Source organism: Rattus norvegicus, chromosome 16 (genome assembly GCF_021556685.1).
Source record: "Rattus norvegicus strain SHRSP/BbbUtx chromosome 16, alternate assembly SHRSP_T2T, whole genome shotgun sequence".
NCBI lineage: Eukaryota > Metazoa > Chordata > Mammalia > Rodentia > Muridae > Rattus > Rattus norvegicus.
The window spans coordinates 87,444,544-87,465,048 of NC_141549.1; the positions used below are offsets into that span (position 1 = coordinate 87,444,544).

Consider the following 20,505-nt stretch of genomic DNA (forward strand, 5'->3'; position numbering starts at 1 on the left):
TAAATCCCAGCCAGAGCACAGTGACTCACTGACCAACTTACATGCCCAGAAGCCATGATTTGGAGAAGTCGCTGTTCAAAGGGGCAGGCATTGGGGCATAGCTGGAGCCCAGAGCCTGGTGGCTGGATCTGCCTGGTAGGTAACAATCAAATTGGGTGTCAAACCATGGATGCCTGGGTGAAAGGAAGGAAATAACTGCATCAAAGGAAATTATGAGTGTGGTTACAAGGTATAAGGACAGAGGACAGAGAGAATGGGCTTCACCACTCTTCAGTTCATTTCCACTTGACAGGAGAAATGCCTACACCAAGCCAAAATCCTTTCAGAGCTCATACATCCAAGGAATTTGATGCTACCCTGCTGTGGTGTGGAGGTGAAGAGTTCCTTGTCTGACACTGGGCTGACACAACAGAACAGAGAGGGGATTCTATCCTCCAATGGTGGTTCAGGGAACTCGGTGCAAGAGTTGAACTTGCTTACAGACCTCTGTTTACTTTTGAGTGTGTTGGCCGAAGCTTTTGTTCAAGCTCACATTCTTCTACTTGTAACCATCTCTTCCGAGAAGAGCACCCTGACCACCCTCCACCACACATGACCGCTCTAACCACGGAAGTCTCCACTGCCTCCAGACCATTGTACATCCTGGACTCATTTCACTAAGAAGCTTCTGTGTGTCATTTCTGAACTGAACTGGTCAGGGGCTTTATGTGATGTGGACATTGAATCCTGTCTCCCATTCCAAAATCTCTGTGTTGAAGCCTACGACTCATCCTTACTCGGAAGCAGGGACGTTACAACTGTTTTATTTAGGATGTGATCATTAAGGAGGTCTAGATGCAACAACATTGTGTCCATCATGGTAGGGAAATGTATTCATCAATAATAGAATGCGAAGATGAAGACTGAATTCTTCAAGTCAAGGACATCAAGGCAGCCAGCTGATCTCAAGGAGCCAGAACAAGGCTGGATGGATTCTTGTCACTATCTACAGGAGAAGCCTTTCTTCCCAGCATCCAAGAGGCAGAGGCAAGTGATCTCTGTAAGTCTGAGGCCAGCCCGGTCTACACAGTGACCAACACAACCAGAGTTGTATAGTGAGACCCTATTTCTAAGACAAAAAGAAAAAGGCTCACCATTCTAGAATATCAGGATGTTGTTAAAATACTGACTGTCCATTTCATCAGTACTGATCTCTTCATGTGGAAAGTAATTAATAACTATCGACTATACTAGAAACAATCTACTGAGAAGAAAGTAGGGAAGATGCAAAGTAAAAAGATTTCTTGTGTCTTTTAGTCAATGTTTACACAAATCTAAATAAATCTGAGACCTTTTGTAATGAAATAAATGCAAATTTAGAACAAAGTATAAAATATGCATAATAATAGGAACCATCTCCAAGATGTGTAAAGTTCACATTTATTTTCTTAATTATTTTCACATTTAAATTCAGCCCAGAGAAAGGAAAAGCCATTGTTGTATTTACAAAACAGATCATTAACTATAATTACATTTATAAGGAAAATGACTTAGGTCCCACATGCCAGGTCCAAGGGCGTATTATCAGGCACACAGAAGACAATTTTCAGTGTGAGTGCTGCTGTTTTCTCACCAGCTGCACAGAAGGTGAGTGGGTTAAGTATTAAGTAGCAAGCAGGCACCTAAGATGTTTGTATTACAGGCAATTATGTCTGCAGCTGAAGGGATCAAGAAACAAGACTGGTGTAGCAGATAACTGCGTTGCAAATAGAAATTGGTAGGTAATTAAAAGAAGTTGAAATCCAATTTAAAAGTTCCAATCATTTGCCTTGCTTGTCATCCAACATAAATTTACGAAAAGAAAAGTAAATAAACTACGTAGCAGTAATGATCTCCACGTAGCAGTCATACAAATGAGCTCTGTCCTTCCTTTCCTGTCTCTCAGGAACCACCTCTCCTATTCTGGTCTCAACAGTCTCCCTTCTGTGTCTCTGACCTTGATGTCATGCTCTCTGCATTTTCTAGGACAGATCCTCACCCATTGACTGGATCCCAACTGCCTCACTGTTTCAAGGAATCTGTTCCTTCCCAGTTAAGACTGAGATACAGAGGACCAATCAACACATTTCTACCTTTCTCAGCATGATAGCTTGTGACAAGAAGGAGAAAGCAGAAAACAGAAGAAGTCAAATAGGAAAGTGGAGAGAGAGAGAGAGAAAGAGAGAGGGGGAGGGAGAGAGAGAGAGGAAGGAGGAGGAGGAAGAGGAGGAGGAAAAGGAAGAGGAAGAGAAGAAGCAGAAGAAGGAGGAGGAGGAGGAAGAGGAAGAGGAGGGGGGAGGGGGGAGGGGGAGGGAGAGGAGAGAAGAAAGGAGAAGAGAAGAGCAGAGAAAGTGGGGTGGAGGAAGGAAGAAAATACAGGAAAATGGGTGTTACCCAATTCCAGCAACCAAAATGTAACCAAGGCAGTTTCCCAACTGGCTGAGAGCTGAGGGCAGAGAGTTGGACATCTCTGGGGCAGATCACCACTGGGAGAGAGAAACCAGCCGGTAAACACAGGCAGAAGGTCCAAAATGACCATTGCCAAGGTTTTGCCCTGATAGTGAATGCAGGCTTTCTCCTCTATGAAGAGGAGACAATTTCTCTTCTATGCATTCAAATTGTATATAACCATACTGCAGAGAGTTAAATGTTTATTGATTTAAATATACACAGACAGAAGAGAACTTAAATCTCCATCACTGTTAAATGAATTGTGAAAACGTTTCAGATTGTCGATAGATTTTACTAGCTAATTTTCTCTTTGACAAATACCAATCATGATCAATAGGCCCTAATTTTCTAATTCAGAAAAAAAAAATCTACTTTTTCCTTCAAGGGAGTTTACTGACAAGTTGACAATAGAAGAAAATTCATGTTCACAACGAAGACCTTCATAATTTCTAAAAGACAAGTAAGAAAGGGCACAATTCCCTTATATTTTGTCCTTGCATTTAAATTGGATTTCCTTCAGGTAAAGTGACCCACAGTTAGATCGTGATTACCACTAACATGTACCTGGGTAACCGTGATGTGTGTCAATACATCACATGCATCATTTGACTCCCACCACAGCTGAAGCAGCTCAGACTGACCTCTAGACAACAGACCATCTCCACATAATAGTAAACAACTTGTTCAAGTCACATACAAAACAGAAGTGGGCTAGTAGTGGCAGGCCACAGCAAGGCTAATCCAGTGAGAGTAAATTCTGGGGACTATTTTTAAACGTTTTATGAAGTTTTTCTACATGAATACTGTATTTACATCATTTCTATACCTCCCCCTTCTCCATTAATTCCTTCCTGTCTGCCCAACACTTTCTCAAGCTCATAGCCTCTTCTTCATTGTTAAATATATATGTATAATATATGTATAACTAATAAGATAAATATGTAGGTATGTATAACCTACTAAGTCTGCTCACATGTATGTGCATGTGCTTAAACATCAACCACTTGAGATCAAATCACCTATAAGGGGTGTCCCTGAAGAAGACATTCTCCCTCTTGGCAGCCAATGATAGCCAGTAGCCCTTCATTTAGGGATGAGGTCTTTGAGAGCTCCCTCATCTGTGTTGGCAGTATCACTCTTCAGGTCTTGTTTGGGTGGCTATATTCATCTTGCACATGTATTTAGTTAGTGAGAAACTCTTTAAAAATTCTGGTAAATTTTTAAAACCGATGGATCTTGGATTAGGGTCTCAAGTCAAAAGGTAAAGCTCAGCTAGATTCGAATCTCTTATCTCTGTGGTGTGTGTGTGTGTGTGTGTGTGTGTGTGTGTGTGTGTGTGTGTATTTTTGTGTGCATGTGTGCATGAGTATGTGTGAATGTGTATGCATATGGGCTTGTATGTGCATGTGTGCATGTGTGCACATGTATGTGTGCATGTGTATGTGTGCATGTGTGCACGGTAAAAGTGAAAGGGTGGAAGTAGAGATGGTTCCATGACAATGGGAAGGGAAGGGGGTGTAATGACAGGGAAACTGTGTAAGATAAAAGGGGGCGTATAATTGAGGAACAGAAGATCTTCAGAAAAAGTCACTGTGAAATGGGGCAGACAGACAGGAGCCTAAGAGCACAGTACACGAGCACATATGTATGAAAATGTCACAGTGTAGCATAATATGTTTTCTAACAAGAAACATTAAAAATAGGAAATATGGAGGGAAGCTCACATCTGCTGGTTTTCTGTCTCTATCTTCTTTCAATCTTGCTGTGGTTTAGTTCATGGGTCTTTCCTTTTTACTTTCTTTCCTAGTATTCTACCACTACTATCTTTCCCTCTGGTTAATAGGGCTGCTTTCTCAACCTCCTTTTTGGAGAGCCCAGAGGTAGTGTTGCTCAGTGGGTAAGAGTGCTTGCTATGCACACCTAGGAACCTGAGTTCAAATCCCCAGCACTTGCATAAAAGCTGGGCACAGCCATACACTCCTGTAACCTCAGCACTGGGAGGAGGAGTCAGGTGGATGCCAGGAGCTCATGGGACTAACCTGCTTGCCCCGGATTCAGTGGGAGACCCTGTCCCAAGGTTACAAGGCAGAGGGTAATGGAGAAGGATGCAGAAGTCGTCCTCTGAAGCCCCATGTGCACACAACTGTGCACACAACTGTGCACGCACACATTAAATTCATCTGACAGATACAGTACTAACACACAAAAGCATGGAGCCTTTGTGCCTCATGTTTCAGTTTTCTTTAATACAATGACTGTTTCTTCTCTTAAGATGGACAGAAGACAGGCCCCAGGTTCCCTAGTGCTTTTATTTTGAATCCTAGAGAGTCCTACTTACTGTTCTGTAACATCCATTCTTAAGACAGATTTTTGTGAACTCTGAAAGCAGTAGCAACCCATGGCTATACATGTGGCTTCCCCTGAAATGTGTGATCTACATGCTGCTTATCTCAGTCAGGTACAGATCTTTTCCCCCTTTCATGGTAGATGTGAGGTACACTTGGACAACTCATGTGTTTGTGCACTCAGTTGTACAAGGAAGAGAACAGTTGAGAAAAAAAGAGATGAGTATGGAATACAAGAGTCTGAGGAGAGAAAGAGGCAGAAGCGAGGCTATGCACGATGTGTGTGTGTGTGTGTGTCTGTCTGTCTGTCTGTGTCTCTCTGTGTGTCTGTCTGTGTGTGTCTGTGTGTGTGTCTCTCTGTCTGTCTGTGTGTCTCTCTGTGTGTCTGTGTGTGTCTGTCTGTCTGTGTGTGTCTCTCTGTGTGTGTCTGTCTGTCTCTGTGTCTGTCTGTGTGTGTGTCTCTGTGTGTGTCTGTCTGTCTGTGTGTGTCTCTGTGTGTGTCTGTCTGTGTGTGTCTCTCTGTGTGTGTCTGTCTGTGTGTGTCTCTGTGTGTGTGTGTGTCTGTCTGTCTGTCTGTGTCTCTCTGTGTGTCTGTGTGTCTGTGTCTGTGTGTGTGTGTCTGTCTATCTGTGTGTGTCTCTGTGTGTGTCTGTCTGTGTGTCTGTCTGTGTGTGTCTGTCTGTGTGTGTCTGTGTGTCTGTGTGTGTCTGTGTGTGTCTCTGTGTGTGTCTGTGTGTATGTGGTGTGTGTGTATGTGTGTGTGTGTCTGTCTGTCTGTCTCTCTCTGTGTGGTGTGTGAGTCTGTCTGTGTGTCTGTCTGTCTGTCTGTGTGTGTGTGTCTGTCTGTCTGTCTCTGTGTGTGTGTCTCTGTGTGTGTGTCTGTCTCTGTGTGTGTCTGTGTGTGTGTGGTGTGTGTGTGTCTGTCTCTGTCTCTGTGTGTGTGTGTGTGTGTGTTGTGCGTGTGTGTAGACAGATGCGGAGGGCAGGGAGGGGAGGAGAGAGAAGCAGAGCAGCGCTGGAGACTCTGGTTTCTACACTACAGAAGAATCGCCCTCCCCCTCATGCTTTTCCCGAGCAGGTTCACTCCACAGAGTGCCGGCTTCTCCACACCACCAGAGCTCAGTACAAACTGCTGCTGGCCTCTGCTGTGCTGACTAAACCACCCTGCACTCACCCGTGTGAAATCTGGGCTTCCAGCTTCTGTCAGAATGACCGTGGAGGACAGGGACTTAAGACATCCGCTGCCTCACTGGTCTCTTGGAAATATGAGCCTAACTAAACCGGAGGAGGCTCTGCTGTTTTGTTTTCTTTGGAAACACTTTCCTCCCTCCCATTGTTCCCAAATGCCTAAAACTAGGATCCCCCCCACACACACTCTCTCTCTCTCTCTCTCTCTCTCTCTCTCTCTCTCTCTCTCTCTCTCTCTCACACACACACACACACACACACACACATTGATTTGATTTCAAGGCACATTACAAATTCTGTATGTACTCCCTGCCCTGACAGAGATTTTAATTCTAGAAGACAATAGTTGAATATTTTAACCATCTAGAATTCAGACAATTAAATACACTCCCATCCAGGTCTGCTTCCAGGTCGTATTGGGCGTCACAGTCTCTGGAACTGAAGTTACAGTTGGCTGGAAGGCATCATGTGGGTGCTGGAATTCGAACCCAGATCCCCTGAGAGAGTAGCCAGCTCATTCAATGCTGTAGCTTCTGCTCCACACCAGTAAAGCAATGAAAGCCTGAAGGAGCGGTGAGCTCAAGGGTTACCCTAGCCTGTGGCTTTGGCATGGCTTCCTTTTAAGAGTCAGGGCTCACTTTTTCCTTTGTTTTGACTTTATCCCCTTCACAAGCAGTAATTATCCCTGTGGAAGGCAGGGATGACTGTCTAAGTCACATGGCACATATAAGTGGAAGCTGTAATTTAGGAGTAAGGCTTGCTTCTCTGTTCCAGGAGGGAAATGCTGCAAGTGGAACAGTTGAAAGATACTGGGATTTCCCAGTTGAAGACCTCAAACTGTCCCAGGGAGACATCCTGAGATGCTGTCTAAAGTCAGAATCTCAGACATCCAGGAAAGGACCTTTCCGTTTGACTGGTTCTATAAAGACGCACTATACAGAGGATATGACCGTTTTTCTCTTCATTTGGAATTCCTACGGTAAAATTTACATTGACTTATGAGCCACAAGAAACGCTCTTTAATATAACCTTCCTCTACCCAATCTACCCATCCAAGGTCAACTACGTAGTAAGCATGAAACAGACATGACCATTTCTCTACATGAATGATACATTCTTTCCCCACCTCTCCGGTATAAACCTTTCCAGGGAAAACCTCACATGCTTCTGCTCAGGGCTTTAACAATTCTAGTGTATTTTCACTGGATTTATTCCATTTTGAAACGTTTTAATTTTTTGTGATTCTCCAAAACAGACATATGTGTGTAAATATTGACTCATCAGTGGGCCTATGAGGCCCTGGTCCCTGACGTCTATGGGCTATCCGCACATTCTGCCTGTGTTATGCTGATGTCGCTCACTGTGCTGAGTGTCAATCAAAAGCTAGTCCACATGCTCTCTCATCAAGATGGGTCTTTGACATTTCAAATTTGTACCATTAGTATTTTGAAAGCATCAGCTGCAGGTGACAAGTCTTCCTGATAAGTTGCTTCCTATTGGCCCAAAACATCAACTTACTCCAATCAATTTTTTTTTCAGTGCTAACTCACTTAGCATGCTATATCCAGGACTCTCTCCCTGACTGGATACACTCGCTGTAGAATTTTTTTATACCTCTGTACCAAAGAACAAAGGTAGACCTGGAGAGAGAGAAGTGATGAATACCATGGTCACCTCAGACACAACCCTCAATGTCCAGAAGCAGTAAAAGAGAAAGAATTTTCTGGCATATGCCCAAGAAGAGAGTCATTCAGACATGGATGACCCACAGCCTGTGCCACAGTCCTCCACGGTTTCAGTTATAAGCACTGTGGTATCATAACTGAAAAAAACCACAGTGGTTAGGGGTGACAGATGCTGCCCATAAAATTCTATCATAATATAACCTGATGTAACTCCACTCCAATGCTGCTGGGATTCATTCACAGCATATTTATCTTCTGTATGGCTTTCTGGTTTCCATTAAAGATGTCTGAGGGAATCAGTGGGTAAAGACACCTGCTACCAAGTCTGACCACATGTGTGTGTGGTCCCTGGAACCTACATGGTAGAGAGAGAAAAGCAATTTCCAAATAATTGTCCTCTCACCTCTATACATGTGTCATCACACACACACACACACACACACACACACACACAAAATAATATATTTTAAAAGTTTACTAAGGTTAAGTATAAGGAGTAATTGTGGTGATCCTTCTACAACCCACACACATTTCAGGTTTCAAACTATGCTTCCTCTTGTAGGCCGTATAATCTATAGTGGGCCCTGAGGATCAACTTCAGTCAAATGCCACAGACTCCTGGAGGCTGAGTCAGACCAGTTCCACCCAAACCACGTTGCCACCACATCATGGGAAAGTTGTGTGACAAATTAGGATCTTGCCGCCCCTGTGTGCACACATAAAGAGCTTGCACACCTGTCATGTGCACAGTGCTGCACACAGAAGTATGAGGTGTGCACAGCGCTGCATGGGGAAGTATAAAGTGTAGATAACCACAGCCCTGCAGCCCTGCTACACTATGTGGCTTCACCTTCTTGATTCTCCCATCCTTTGTGTCACTGTGCATTTTATTGCTGTACTTATTGTATTGCTGTACTAAGCACAATCCTTCTATGCTGGCTTGAAGGGGAAGGACTTCCCATAAGCTTAGATACTGGAATACTTGGACCTCACCTAGTGGTAGCATCTAGGGAGGGTTAGGAGATGCAGCTCTGCCGGAAAAGCACATCACTGGGGATGGACGTTTCGGGGATGGATGGTCTTGGGAGAGGTCAAAGCCTCTTGCAATTCACAGTTCCTGGTCTCTGCTTTGTGCTTTTCAGTTCGAGATGTGAGCCCCCAGCCATTAGTTTTCAGGTACACCTGCCGCTGTGCCATCCACACCACATGGACCTTAATTCTCTGGAACCATTTTACAAATAAACTTGACTCTCTAAGTTGCTTTGGTCATGGTGTTATCATAGCAATAGAAGGATAGCTAACACATTTTCATCCTGCCCTGTTCACAACTGCGGTCTTTCCCCGTGCCGTTCACTGTGTTCTTCCTGGTGTGTAGATGGGTACTTATTTCAGACTTTCTCCATTCTTCATGATTTGGTCTCAGTCAGTCCTCCACTGTGCTTCCCCTGACATGACCATATGTCTTGTATGTTTTACTGATGTTGGACATTTGCATCTCAAGAGAGATGCTGGTCCCGTTGATATCTTGCTCTGCAACTAACTAGCTTGACTCAGTTTCTTCTTATCCAGCATCTCCTGCATTTGGATGCTAACTACAGTTGATAAGGTCAATGTGGACCTTCTAGAACATTTGCCAAATGTCTTGTTAAAATCTGACTGAGCCCCAACACATGGAATTGTTCTGGTGATACAGGAGGTGGCATAGTAGACCCCCTTGGGTACAAGTGTAAGTGCCATGCCCTGATTCACTAGTGCCATTTGGAACAGAACATGTGCTTGGCTTCCAGTGATAGCAGCTGAAAACTGTGAAGATCTTAGAAAGGCACTAGAGGGAGTCTGAGTCTGATATTTCCAGAAAAAAAGGAAACAGGAGAGCCACTAACATAGAAAACATAGAGACATGTGCATGGAAATTACAGTCTCAGGAACTTGACTGCCTGTGACGGTCTTCACCCACAACGAGTCCGTCTGCAAAGACTAAAATCATTGGCTAATTTCTCAGATTCCCAAGTCTCAGGAAAATAAAAAATGGGTCGCAAGGTACGCAAAGAAGCAGAGACTCGAGGCTCAAATGAGCGTGTACGGTTACTACTATCCAGAGACAACCCCACAGAAGCAGATATCTGTTAATGAGCTACAAAGAATCCGAGCCTTATCCTAACAGGTCAAAGAGCTTAAACAGAACACAAACTTGCAATTTTAAAAGCCGGGAAAACAATGCATGAAAAGAAGAGGATGCCAACAAGAAAGATAAATCATAAGAAAAAATAGAATACAGTACCTTAAAAATAAAGAATACAATACCTGGATAAAATATCACGATCAGGGTGCAGTGCAGACAAGTCAAACAGGAAAAAGAGAGAATTAACTCATTCCATCTAAATTGTTGAGTCAGAACAGCATAAACAAGGACAAAAGTGAAAGGCACGCGGGGTCACTTAGGATCCATTGGATGGTGGGTGGATAGATGTGCGCTGTGGGCATCTCAGAGCTTCCCACTGAGAGAAAGTGAGAGAGGGCAGAGAGATGATGTGAAGAGGTCATGGCTACAAGTGACCCAGACCCGAGGAGTTGCACATTCAGATTCAAGAAGCTCGGCAGACCCAGCAGCACGATCCCAGAGTGGCTTGCACGTTCACATCATGCTGTCAAAAGTCAAAGACAAAGGGAGAATCTGGAGAGCAGTGAGGAGAGATGATCTGCTCCCCAGATGGGGACTCCACAAGATCCTCTAAGGACTTAGCACAAACAGAACAGGTCAGAGGAGAGGGGGATAATTATGTCCAAAACTCTGAGTGGAAAGCAATAACCTGACAAGAAACTGATGGCCTCCAAAACGAAGGAAAGACATTTCCTGATAGGAAGCCTAGGGAGTTTGTCACCCCTAAGCTGTCTGACTAGAGATGCCATTGCATAACGAGGGTACTAAAATCATCTACTCTGTGGATTGGGTGGACTGATGGCCATCTGTCTTTAAATGCAGTAGTACAGGTTGTTTGTTTGCATGTTTTTTATGAAACTGGGTGTTTCAAGGTTCAGTGCATGTATGTTTAGGACAGGATGACTTCTTGGTTAACTGTTCTTTTGATTAGAATGAAGTGCTCCTCTTTATCCCTTCTGACAAGTTTTAGTTTGACATCTGTTTTGTCCAATATTAGGATAGCAATGCCTGCTTGCTTCCTGGCCCCATTTGATTGGAGTCCTTTGGCTAACACAGTACCTATCCTTCGAGCTGTGTTTCTGGGAGACAACAAAGAGATGGATTCCGTGTCTTGATCCAATCAGTCAGCCTGTGTCATTACTTTGTTACAATTTTGTGTAAATCATGATTTCATTAAAATTTATGCATTTATAAGATTGTAAAAAAGAAACATTTTAAGATAGTTAATAGTACGTAGTTCATACAATCAAAGATTTGTGCTCAGCCATAAATAGGACATCGACCATACTTCTTTCAAGGCTTGGGGGACATCAAGAAGAGGGAGAAAGAATGCAGGAAGGAGGGGAAGGGAACATGGAACACTGACTTCTGCTGTGATATGGGTGCTGGACTCTTGAGCCCACAGCAGCACCACTTTCTGCACAACCTGGGCATCAACCCTGTGTTGTAGAAGGGGGAAAGTCTCTCGGGCTCACACTCTCCTGTAAAATTCTATACACAACCAATGGCTGATGGGGGAAGATACATTTTTCTCACTGATAAAGGTGAACGTGCTACTGTAAAGGAGTCTCCATCCCATGACCCTATAAGAAAACTTAGCGAACCTAGTGTGTTTCACTCACTCGACACTCAGGAAAGCAGGACTAACAGGCTGAGAGACAAGGAGGGGATCTGCGAGATGAGGAGGGACAAGAGGCATGTGGAGGGTGAACATTACCAAAACATACAAAAAGTACATGTATGAAAGTATTACAAGGTATCTCGTTCCTATGCACCAATAAAACATTAAAGTGATATGTGGTAAAGACAGTCTATGTTCATGGATTGGGAGGGTCTCTAAGGAGACATTGCTACAACTCAATGAGACTCCCCACAGGCAGTGCAATCCCACTTAGAATACTACGTTTGGTGTAGAAACAGGAAAGGGTTCTCTAGAGTTTATGTGGGATCCCCAAGGACCCCCAGTTAGCAAAATGGTCATTACAGAAAAGAACAAATCTATGACGCTACAGACTTCGCATGTCCTGATGTGATGGCATCAAAGCACTGGGGTGTGGCATAAACGTACAGGGAGCAGATTAGGAAACTCAGAGAGATGCTTGCACACGCAGGCAGTTAGCATATAACCAGTAATAATCCCCAAATCAACAAAACTTTCTCAGAAATGCTCCTGACATAAGAACATAAGGTATGCATTAGCTTAGATCCCCAGTTTTAGTTCTGAGGGAGGCGTAGCATTAGCATAGTCTGACCCCTATCCTTGAACATTGTAGTCCAGCCTACTTGTATCGACTTATGGGGTTCTTGACCCTCACACCTGCTATTCACACTCCTACACGTTATTTGTGACCTCGTGACACATAGTTGTAAAATCTGTTTGATGGGAACATACACGCCAGTTCCTATCTTCTGGTTGCTTCCTAATGGAGCTTGAGATTTCCTGACATTTCTGGCGATTCTCTCTCTCCCTGAAGATGGCCCTGGTTGAGTTGCAGTTCTAATCCGTCTCCCTTAGGCTTTAACCTGAAGTTATTCTAACTCGGGGGCATCTCATGATGGTCAAATGGTGTCGTCCTTCAACTCATCTCTTCATCCTGTTTGTGACGAGCAGAGAGAAGCTAACCACTGGCTGGGGATCATAGCGAAAGAAATGGGTGTTTTGTCCCCAGCAGCTTCCAGGATAAATGTCACTTCGCAGGTGCACTCTGGAGAGCGGATGGCATTTCTAGTTATTCCTCTTGCCGCTCCTGACCTTGTAGGTGACTGTGAAGTGACCGTTCTGCTTTCAAGAGCCTCCCAGGCTACTCACGTCCTTTCTGATTTTACAGTTCCCGCTCGTGGTTCTGTAATTATCTCTCCTAACATTTCAAAATCCTCAACACAAACTGAGATGTGGGACCGGTTTCCCTGATACTCTTATCACACGCCCGCCAGCAGTAAGTTCCTGATTATTAAATAGACTCCCACCTATTACAGCACTTCTCTTTCGTTATTTTTATTTAGCCATTTTAGTTTTTCAGAGGATACCTCAGACTTTGCAAATCCCAAGACTTTTGCAGAATAGATGAAACATTCAGGAAAAAAAATAAAACAAAACGTGTGTGTGTATGTGTGTGTGTGTGTGTATGTATGTGTGTGTATACATGTGTGTGCATATACATATATGTGTATACATATATGTGTATGTATACATATGTGTGTATATATGTGTATATACATATGTGTATATATACATATGTGTGTATACATATATGTGTGTGTATACGTGTGTGTGTGTGTGTGTGTGTGTGTGTGTGTGTGCAGGTGATAAGATGTCTTCTCTCCGATGGCTGTACAAAGATTAAGGCCTCCAGATCTCTGGATGGGTGAGAGCCCTGAATATTTTGTTCCATTAAATCCTGCATTTGACCCTTATAAAGCCCTGTGCCTGTCCTGCCGAGCTGACAAGGACTGGGAAGATTGTCCTGGGCTCCCATCCTCTCAGAGACCTGCATTTCAAGCCTTTCCCTACTCAGGCCTGTTTCCCTACACAGTGACTCTTGCTTGTATGAAGCCAGTGATAAAGCCCACACCAAGAGAAGCCCAGGTAGCATCCCTATCGGAATGTATCCACTGCCTTAACAAACTACCTCCTGAAGAAGACGCAGATCCTAGTTAACTCCAGATCCAATTGATCAGTGGCTTCTGCGCAGTGCAAATGACCACCTGAGTCTTTCTTTCTTGGGATGTATTCCTTTTATCTTGCACTGAGTTTCAAATCACCGAAGTGAATTTCTCTTTACTAAATAAAAAAGATAAAAGGGAATATTAATAGACATTTTAAAGCAGGACTGGGGAGCTCGGAGAGCTATCTCTATTCAAGGATTCCCAGTCACACAGCACTGGCCTGCTAATAACTGAGAATCTAAATTGGGAAGGAAGTGAGTGGCCCAGTGAGAACATATCATTCTTACAGGAGTGACTGAATATTTCAGAGGTGTCTGATAAAGGCTCAGAGAGCCACGTGCCAGGAGCTGCAACCTCCAGATTCATTTCAAAACAGGAGACCAACTCTGATAATAAAAATGAAATTAAAGTGCTTTAGATACATTCTTTCTAGAAAAAATGAGGACTTCAAAACTGATTTTTATGTATGGCAATTCAATTTGGAATACTGCAATTTGAACTTTAAACTCATCCTGATACACACCTCCAAGCATATGTTTTTAAAAGATTTATTTTATTTATGCGTGTGCACTTATACACATGTGCAGGTGCCCTCAGAGGCCAGAGGATTAAGATCTCCTGGAGCTGGGGTTGTAGCTGGTTGTAAGACACTCCACACGGGTGCTGGGACCTGAACTCTGGTCCTCTGGAAGAGCAGCAAGTGCTCTCTGAACTGCTGAGCCATCTCTCCAGCCCTGCAAAGACATATTTTAACAACAGATGCTCAAAGTGGTACTTGTGTGATATAAGCTAATTGGCTTTCCTTGTACTGACGGTAGTAATCGTGGTAGCATAGCAAACTATTCATGAATAAATTATAAGACGTAGAATCTGAATAATAGATAGGTCATCAAATATTTGGACCTAGTATGCCTCGTGCTTTTTCCCCCCTTTCAATTCAGTCAATGTATGGTTTACTTTAGAATATATGTATTTCAATGTCACTTATGCATGTCTATATGAGTATATGGTGTGTGTGTGTACACATGGGGCCCAGAAGAGGATATTGGGGCCCTGGAATGGAGTTATAGGCTGTTGTGAGATGCCCAGTGTGTGTGCCTGGAACTGGACTCGGGTCCTCTGGAAGAACAGCTGGAGGTCTTACGTCTGAGACATCTCCCAAGCCCCATGACTGACTTCTTATGTGTCTAGTTTGTTCTCTTCTTTCAACTGTCTGTCACCGTCCAGGTCAATTATCCTTAATGTAAATTATCCTGTAAAGGGCCAGATAGCAATACTCCAGGCTCTTGGGTTACAGAGTCAGGATCTGCACATCCTTCTGGCTATGTTATCTTTCACCGTGTGGAGCGCAGGAGAGGAATGCACGAGGGTGCTGGGGGTTTTGAGCCCGTATTCAGCAGGATTCCGCTGCACACAGAGCAGGCTCGCACCCAGCCTACAAGTGGATAAGAACCAGTGGAGTAACTGATGCTAAGGTCTACGTGGAGAATAGCCCTGTTGTGTCTATCGACACAGGGGAGGGCTGTCGCCAGAAGTAAAGGAACAGATAGGAGGTAGGCAGGAGGGGTCTGGATGAGTGATCCACTCTATGGCTCAGAGGGGCTTGCTGTCTACACCGAGGGCAGCAAGAAACCGCTGTATCCTTCAGCAGGTGGCCTCGTGGCCAAATCTGCGTCTAAGACAAATCACTCTGGCAACGGTAAGCCTGACTCAGAGGGGAAGGGCAAAGCTGGAAGACAGATGAGGGCCTGGTTCTGAAGCCCTGGCAACATGAGGAAGCCTGGATCGGGGCAGCCAGAGAAGGTCAGAATAGGGGAAACTAATCAGAGCAATATTCATGAGATAAACGGTAGCGACCGGATGACTGATGGGAAATAGCAAGCAGGGGAGGGGGACTGAGCCCATGAATGAGAGAACTGAGGGCAACACAGGACAGCACCACAGACTCAGTTCAGAGACAGTGTGCCTGGCCAGAGAGAGCAGGTTTGCATATCTGAACTCAGGTACTGTACCATCCAGGGAAGGTGTCCTGCAGGCAGACACCTAACTGAAGACAAAACAAGAGGCATGGTCTGAAGTCAGGCCTCAGCCACAGGCATGGAGTGCTTGGGAACAGGGTGACAAGGGGGTGATGGGGGTGACAAGAAGAAGAGGTGGCAGGGGAAAACTAGAGATGGTTCACAGAACCAACCTGAGACAAGGGGGTATGCGGGATGCAGAAAGGTGGGTAACAGAGCTCTGAGGGGTGAAGCCTGCACAACCTACAAAGGCCAGGCCAGTCTGTTACAAATAGTTAGCAAAATGGTAAATGGTGTATGTCAAAATGTGTGTGTGTGTGTGTGTGTGTGTGTGTGTGTGTTATTTTAAAATCCTGTGTGTTGTAAAGTGAAAGAAGAAAAGATCAAAGGGGGGTGGGAGGAAAACAGTGAGAGAGGAGGAACTCAGGGAAGAGATAACAGGGACATAGGGGCAGAGGGAAGGGAAAGGCTCAAAGAAATCACATTAGCTTGGCCCTGGAAAATAACAATGTATTTGAAAACACCAGTGTTGTGTATAATCACTTCAGGCAGTCATTGGATACTGCAAGTCTAAACATTCTCAGAATCAATGCCCTGGTGTGTTATCAAGTTTTCCTGGTTATCATACTAACAAAAATTACCATCTATAAAAATCCGTATAGGCTCTTAAGAAGGAGGCAGGGGGAGGGAGGGGGGAGAGGGAGGAAGGGAGGGAGAGAGAGGGAGGGAGACAGGGAGGGAGGGAGGGAGGGAGGGAGAGAGAGAGAGAGAGAGAGAGAGAGAGAGAGAGAGAGAGAGAGAGAGAGAGTCTGTCTCCAGCTGGAAGGAGCCACCAGCATTGCATTCCCAGACTCAGTGGGTTTCAAAAGACAGCTTGGAGGAAAATGACCCAGAGATAACTGTGTCTTAGCCTCAGCCCCTGAGCCTTCAGGGTCAGAGTGGGTAGGAAGAATCCTGTCCTTCCTAAGTACTGTGAGGGAACCTAGAGTCAGCAAGCACAGGCACCTGGACTCCACACGAGATGTGTACAATAATCTTTTCAGACTCAAGCATGCTATAATCAGACTCAAGCATGCTATAATCAATCGCTTATCTTGTATTAATTAATGTTTTCCATCACTGTGACCACACCAGACAAAAGCAACTTAAGGAAACAGAGTTTCACTTGGACTCCCAGGATGAAGAAACTCCGTCATGCTGGAGACGGCGCTGGCGCATGTGGCCCATTGTACATACCAGGAAGCACTGGACAGAGTTTGTTGCACTCAGCTGGCTTTCGAATTTTTCTGGTTTTCCTCAGTGCAGGCACCCAGCCTGCGTGATGGGGCTGCCCTCATGCAGGATGGGTCTTCGCCTTAAGGGTAGCCTTGCCAACACACTGAGTTTCCTAATCCAGCCAAGCTAGCCATGAAAGGAACTTCCAAAGAAGCAGGCAGTAAGGTTCTTATGACCTCATGCTGTTCACCAGGCACTGTTGGCTCAGCCCCTTGAATCTGCCTGTGGTAGACAGAAGCAAGTTGACTGGGAAATGAGCTCCTTCATTCTACAAGGCACTGCCTCAGTTCTTAGGGAGCGGTTTTCAGGGCAGCGTGAGAGACCAGGAAGACAAAGCAGCCCTGGGGGCCAGACACATACAAGACTGTGTTCAGCTCATATCGCTGAGCCCCTAAAGGAAGCCATGGAGGTGAAAGATACTAAGGAAGGAAACAAAGTGATGTTCGTGTCACATCTCGCAGCCCCAACCGAGTGTCTCACTGTCTCTGGCAGAGGTCCACAAATGGAGAGGGCATGGAGTCTGGGGACTGAAATCAAGGAGCCTGAAAATTAATGACAACACTTAGCCTGCCTTGTGGGTCAAGTGCTGTGAAGACCAAAAAGAAAAGTGAGAATGAGGAGTCCCTGTGAGAAGCTCTTCAGCTCCTTTGGGGAAGATGGGCAGACTCTGTGCCTGCCTTCTCACCCTGTATTTCTGCAGAAAAACACTACTATCTGGCGTTTTTGCTAACGCACTGGTCGAATTGGATGCTAGATTATGTCCACACCATTGCCTCGTCCTCCTGAAGTTCACATCAAGCACAATGGAAATCTTGAAGAAAAATGAGTCTTAGCAGATACAGGGCAGAATCTATAAAACGGGAGTGGCCAGAAGAACGTCTGGGGACAGAGGGGGCAAGTGAACAAGGTCCCATTCCATCCACGCAGGATTCCTGCCCTGCTGCTTTCTCCTTGGGATCATGTCATTAAGTCCCTCCCAGTTCCCACAACTCTAAAAGTCCAGGCAGACAGTGACAGTGGGACTCGGTCCATCCACACACATCTAGCTGGTAATTAAAAACAAAACAAATAAACAAAAGTGCCCAAGTCCTCTGAGTATCGTAGCTTCCTGGGTAGGAGGAGGAGCCTGAGGCAATCACTTTCAGAGTTCCCTTTATACACACTGTCTGTCATTGGCTCAGATTCACGCCAGCAGTGGCGTCTACAAAGGACACACACCTGGTTGAGGTGCTCGGCAGAGCACAGACTCTGAAAGAAATGCCGTTTCTTTCCCCAAATAGCTGAAATCTGGTGCAATTTTTTTCCTCACACATGTATCTGATTATTTTGCACATTCACTATTTGCAAGTTATGTATGTACACATACACACATGGACACACACAGACACATACACATGAACACACACACACACGGACACACACACAGACATACACACACACACATACACACAGACATACACACACACACACACATACACACACACATACACACACACATACACACACACATACACACACGCACATTTGAATTTCATGTGTGTTCTGTGCCTGGATGTAGTAGGACCCAGCAACTTTTCCTTCAGAAATGTTCCCATTTTTGTTTCATCTCCTTTGATACTATCCCTGCCCTGCTGAAGGCCAGTGCCCCCTGAGAGACCTCCCATTCTGTAGACTCTCTCTTTTATCTGTACAATGTGGAATTTCCCACAGATAATATTAATGACTCGTGGTGTAGCAGCCCCTGGAGTGTCTGACTTGACGGGTTCCCAGAGTGTGGGGAGAGGGTGTCTTTACAGAACAAAGTGCAAACCCAAGATGCTTCAGTTGCGTTTCTGTGCACAGAGCACATCAACTCTTTCCGTCACAGCTGTCCCACTCCTCTCAGGATACAAATGAACTTATCCATTGCACTAGTCTCTCCAGATGACACTTTTGATTAAGATAATCATTTCTTTAGTAAACAAATATTAAATTCTAAATGACGTTAATGGCGCGCAATTTGGTCAGTATTAATTCTTGCTACAGAGCAACGGCATGTATCCAGGCTGCCACAAAGTCCACCATAAGTCTTGTGGGCTCACCCTTGTCTCCCCCTTCAATAACCATAGATATATTAGCGTTAACTGTCCATCACTTGTACCTCTGTATTATTAACAACCAAAACAGCTTTGACAGGTTTTTGAACACACTTTAGCTATAGATGGGACAACCCACCTCTGAAGCCTTTAAATATACCAAGAGCAAACTTGAAGCGACCCTGGCTCTGTGAGAAGCCTGCAGAGGTCCCTCCTGAGCCTGGCTTTCATTCCAAGAACTCATGGGTGATTTTGCTGCCTACCCTTGATTCTAAACTAAATGTTTCAGGACAGGCATGACAGGGCTAGAAGGATGTCACAGACCTTGGCAGTAATTGGGACAACTGTCACCCTGGCAGGACACCAGAGGCTTCCCATGACTCTCAAAGAAAGCCCTACTTAAATGGTTAAAGCCTCTCAGAGATACCGGAGACAGGAGGGTAAGGACTGGTCCTTAACCCCTCTCTCTTGTGACAAGCTCACAAGAGCTAAGTCTCACTTAACCTGGCCCTTTGATGGCTTCCGCAGTGATCAATACTCCCTTCAGGTGACAAGTGTTGAACACAAAGTCTTAACACACTGACCCAAAATCCATCCTGAGCCACAAGTGAGGAAAAGGCATAGATTGCTAGCGAGCTCTCTGAAAAGCACTATTTCCTTTTAGAAGGTGTTGAAGGTGTCCAAGAGACTAGTTAAAAAGGAGGGCTTCCGCCCATCCAAGGTGTTTAACTGAGGAAGGGAAGACAGTCTTTGTGGTCCTGAGATGCACAGAACTGCAAGTCGTGACCTGCCCCTTACTTTGTCCCTGGCCTCTAAGACAATGGACTGACCGCGGGGTTGAGGCCAGGGGTCAGAGGGACCTGTGTAAGAGGCGCCAGCTGGCAAGCTCTTGCCTGCATCATCTTTGTTCTCCCAAGTCTCCTTTCCATCCCCAAAGAAGAGGAAGAAGTGCATCCCATCGCCCCAGGAGCCTTTGCATAGGTGACAGCTCTGCATCTTCCATGGCAACTAGAGGTTTCTTCCTACAAATTGCCAAATTTGCCTCCTTATGGTTAGATCCAGAGTTCTGAGGATTCTGGTCTTGGCCTTCTTTCCCATATCCCAAAGGTGGCAGGGTCCTCGCCTTGCCGGGAAGGAATAAGAAACAGCTTCACATATCATGTCCCACGCCCCATGCCTGCCCATGCCTGGCCAGCGCTTACTACTGCAGCCTGGACAGGCGCTAGGGACCCTGCGAGGGTGGTCCCCTCATGCTGTAGGACCCCAACCTCGGCCCCTCCAAGTTCCCTACGCAAGAGACCCCCGCCGCCGTTCCTACCTGCTGAAGACGGATCCCCGGTGTCCCACGACCCAGCAACGGACAGTCCGGCTCTCCTCTGCTGCTGGACGCCCGGCCACCGAGCACAGACAGGAGGAGATGCGCTGCGCTGAGAAGCGCTGGGGACCCCGACTCCACCCGCTGGCAGCTCGCAGCCCCCGCCCCTCCAACCGCAGCTCTGTCCCTGCCCACTCGGTCCGCGCTCCGCCCCCTCCCTACATAGCCCACAGCTGGGTTCCCGGTCCCTTCTGGTCCTCTTGGTCACTCTGGATCCCCACGCAACCACCAGGGCTGTCGCTTGGTCC

General features: G+C 45.4%; 1 protein-coding gene across 1 annotated transcript in view; it reads right to left on the minus strand.

Annotated features, from left to right (window-relative positions):
* Positions 1-20,291, minus strand: part of Myo16 (myosin XVI) — a 479,886-nt gene extending 459,595 nt beyond the window's left edge. The window contains exon 1 of the mRNA XM_087587464.1: positions 20,201-20,291. The gene's annotated coding sequence lies outside the window, so the exon portion shown is untranslated. The remainder of the gene's footprint in view (positions 1-20,200) is intronic.
* Between the last annotated feature and the right edge of the window lie 214 nt (positions 20,292-20,505).